This window comes from Gossypium hirsutum, chromosome A12 (assembly GCF_007990345.1).
Source record: "Gossypium hirsutum isolate 1008001.06 chromosome A12, Gossypium_hirsutum_v2.1, whole genome shotgun sequence".
Taxonomy (NCBI): Eukaryota; Viridiplantae; Streptophyta; class Magnoliopsida; order Malvales; family Malvaceae; genus Gossypium; species Gossypium hirsutum.
Window position 1 is genome coordinate 98,137,410 of NC_053435.1, and position 4,172 is coordinate 98,141,581.

Genomic DNA, 4,172 nt, shown 5'->3' on the forward strand with positions numbered 1-4,172 from the left:
ACATTGTTATTGTTTTTCTATTTTATATATTACTTATTTATTTATCGATTTATTATTAAGTTTCCTTTTAACTTATTCTTCTTATTCTTATTTACTTTTATCATCTTATTATTTTTACCTATTATTCTCTTCTTCAATTACATAGCTCGTTTATTTCTTTCATTTTTTTGTCATTCATATTACTCATTTATTATAATGCTTGTTAAGATCATGATTTATTTCTTTTTTCACGAATTTGCGTTATATGATCCTTCACCCAACAAAAATAATCCTTTCACAAAAATAATATTCCGTATTTGGAAATTCGAGAATCGTGCCCTAACTTACTGGGTTTCGACTTTTCTCATTTAACCTAAACAACGGAATATATTCTTTTTAAATCACTATACGAGTTTTGAAAAATGTTTATTCTCGAAGATGCGAAGTGTTGTGCCCTAACTTACCGGGTATGACATTTTGTCATCTCGAAATAAGAATTTGTTTTGGAATAAAGGCGATGTTCGGAGTTTGAGAATTCGAGAAAACGTGCCCTAACTTACTGGGTTTCGATTCCTCTCGTTTACTCTAAATAATCGAATACCCTTTTAATAAAATACATAGATTTTATAAAAGGCAAGTTCGCTCTCGAAAATTCAAGATGTTGTGTCCTAACTCACTGGATATGACGTTTCATATTTTGAGACAAGAAGGTCTTTAATATTTAAGCATGTTCTTTACAAAGAGAGATCGTATTTCAAAAGTCTTCCAAGTTTTCAATCTTCAACACTAAGACACTAATTAATCAACTAGGTACCAATTTTGGGCGTATCGAGGGTGCTAATCCTTCCTCGTGCGTAACCGACTCCCGAACCTGTTTTCTTGATTTGCGTAGACCCAAATTGTTGTTTAAATAAACCAAGCTATTTATTAAAGACAACCACTTTAACGAGGTGACCCAATCACACCTAGTTAAAAAAAAAGATCAGTGGCGACTCCCGTTTCTTGTTTTCATTTTCAAAATCCAAGTCGAATCCCGTTTTTCAAAAAAAATGGTTACGACAGCTTGACGACTCCACTGGGGACCAAATAAGAGAGTCAAGCCACAAGTTGATTAACTTTTGTCTTTCTGTCGAGAACTGAAAATTTGATTTTGATATACGATCCTTTCATTGCATTTCACCTGTTTTTCTTGCGGTTTTCATCATTTTACTCCTATTTTCTTTAATCGCTTCGAGTTTTTATGCATATATCCTTGCACATTGCATTGCATGACCGCTGTGGTCACACCCCTTTAAGTGGGAGTGAGAAACTACTCCTTCGTGAGGTTTTCACCTCCGTGCAGGATAGTGGATCGCTTTCGGGATACATCCGTACCTATGTCTTCGTGAGATTTTCATCTCCGTGTAGCCATAGGGAAATGTATTCCCCTGAACTGAACTCGGTCTGTATGAGCCTATAATGGGTGAAGATTGAAGAATTTGCTGGTTCAGGTACCCTTATTCTAGAACCAAACCCCATGTAGCGAGCCTTAAGAACCCACCCTAGGTAGAGCCACTCTGAAACCCTAGTGGTCACCTGAGCAAGTGCTATATTTATTATTCTTTGTTTGCTTTGAATTATGTATGAATTACTGACTAGCTTTGTTTTACTTTGATTGTATTTGCATGGCATTTTCATCATAAAAGGTGTTGATTCGCATTCGGTTCCTAAATAGATAGCTTATCATGGAAAAGGGGTTTTTTGATAAAGTAGAAGACAACGCGGCTGTCCAGATATGGGCTGAGACAACACAACGAGAGAAAGGTGACAGCCTTACCGAGGGGTATGTGTCAGAGCTATGGAATTTTACTCGGATCAGCGTAAATCAGAATAATCTCCAAGATATGAAAGAAATATGGGGCCAGTGGGACGACGAGGTCAAACAGCTATTCTATTGTCATTACGGTGATTTACCTTATCTGCTCGACGTCAAGGTAAACGAGCACTTGTTTCGAGCCCTTGCCCAATATTGGACTTTTGCTTACAGTTGCTTCACTTTCGGGAAGGTAGATTTGGCACCTACTATAGAAGAATACACGACCTTGCTCCATTGCCCAAAGATTCAGGTAGACAGAATTGCTAACGTCCCAGCATTTTCAAAAAAATTGATGAACATCACAGGGATGAGCGAACAGTGGGTGACAACTCGGATCAAACAAAAAGGAGATGGTAAATGCATTCCTTGGAGGGACCTGAAGGATCTAATCTTAGCGCACCCCGACGTAAAGAAATGGGTAGATGTCTTCGCCTTGAGCATTTATGGACTGGTCATCTTCCCCAAGGCTTTGGGGCATATAGACGAGGCTGTTACCGACCTTTTTGACAGGCTTGGTAAAGGAACCACCCCTGTACTCGCAATCTTGGCTGAAACTTTCAGATCATTAAATGCTTGTAGAAGAGCGGGTGAAGAGAGATTTATTGGATGTGCACAGCTCTTGCTATCCTGGTTCCACAGCCATTTTTGAAAAGTGGAAAAGATCTCGTATCGCATCTTCTCTAAAAATTACTCTCCGCTGAAAGAGTTAGTGGCTACACCGAGGCGAGATGATGTGACAGAAGAAAATTGGATGACGGTTCTCTAAAATCTGCAAGAAGAAGATATCGAATGGAGAGCCCCGTGGATGGTTCCTGATGAAATATTATACCGATGCGGAGACTTTGATTAGGTTCCCTTGTTAGGAGTATGGGGGGCCGTCGGGTATGCTCCTCTACTTGCATTGCGACAATATAGATCCAGACAGTTCACACCACCAACATACGGGTTAGCCCAGTGCGAGTTCGTGTTCACAGGGAATAATTACAAAAAGAAAGTTCGCGAGATATCAAATGCCTGGAACCAGACTCGTAGAATGAAGAAGTTTGCCGCCAATCCCATGACTACTCCTGAGTACAACCGATGGTGGAATCAGAGGATTAACGACAACATCCCTACGTCAGATCAAGGGAATCCTCAGTCGATAGAAGAGCACTTGAAAGTAATCCCATCTGAGCTAGAAATCATCAGGCAAGATTTCGAGAGAAAGAGTCTGGAGCTAGAAAAAAGGATCGAGCAGTTGGAAGAAGAAAAGATGCAGTTAGGGTTAAACGTCGATGCCCAGAAACTAAAAGCTGAAAGACTCAGAAAAGGGAAAAACAAGGCCGAAGAGGGCTTAGACAGTTTGAAAACGGACTATAAGAAGCTGCGCAAATCAATGAGAACCGCTGGGTTAGGAAAAACATCCGAACAATGGCGACGTGAAGTTAAAGAAGAACAAACCAAAGCCAACCAGTGGAAGGAAAAATTTCGCGATATTCAAGCTCGAAAAGGTACGCTGAAAAGAAGTTTGGTAGAAAGCCAGAATGAGAAAGAAGGGTTAAAGACTCGAGTATCAGAGTTAGAGAGGTCATTGTATCAGTATCGCTCGCGTAACTCTGCAATCGAGTTGAAAGCTAGTCAGAACAGAATCGAAGAATGAAAAGAGAATATAGAAGAACTCAAAACAGTGCTGCAAAATCGTGAACTTCAGATAGAACTCCTCGAGGTAAATAACGAGCGATGGAAGGAGCAACTTCATCAATCTCAAGACCAAGTCAGGAGCAGAGACTACATCATGGGCGAAGCTTTGATTCAAGTACGAGAAGTGGCTGACCACTTGCAAACATTAGCAGTACAAGCCGATGTGCTGAGTTTAAAATACGAGTCAGAATCGAACCGAGGCCAAAAGCTAGCTCGGCTTCTTAGACAGGCCAAGGCCTTAAGTATCAGGGCCAAGCCTTATATGTAACTTATTTTATGTAAAGAAACTTGTTTTCTAGAAAAGTTACTCTAATGAAATCGAATTGGAATCAACGCTTTTTTGCATTCATTACATTCATGCATCGGCATTGCATCGCATGCACTAAAACTCACAGAAAACCCTAAAAATCGTGACAGTTACCCTGGAACATCGTTACGGTACAAGAGGAAAAACAAGAGCAATGGATCAAAGGTTAGAGAGATTGGAACAAATGCAAAAAGAGATACAGGATCAACTACAAACACGTATGCAAGAACAGCTGGCCAAAATCCAGCAAGATGTAAGGGACCAGATGCTGGAGTCCCAAAGGAGTATGATGGATCAATTAACGCGTCTATTGGCTGGTGGATTAGAAAAAGGGAAAAGCCCCATGATCAA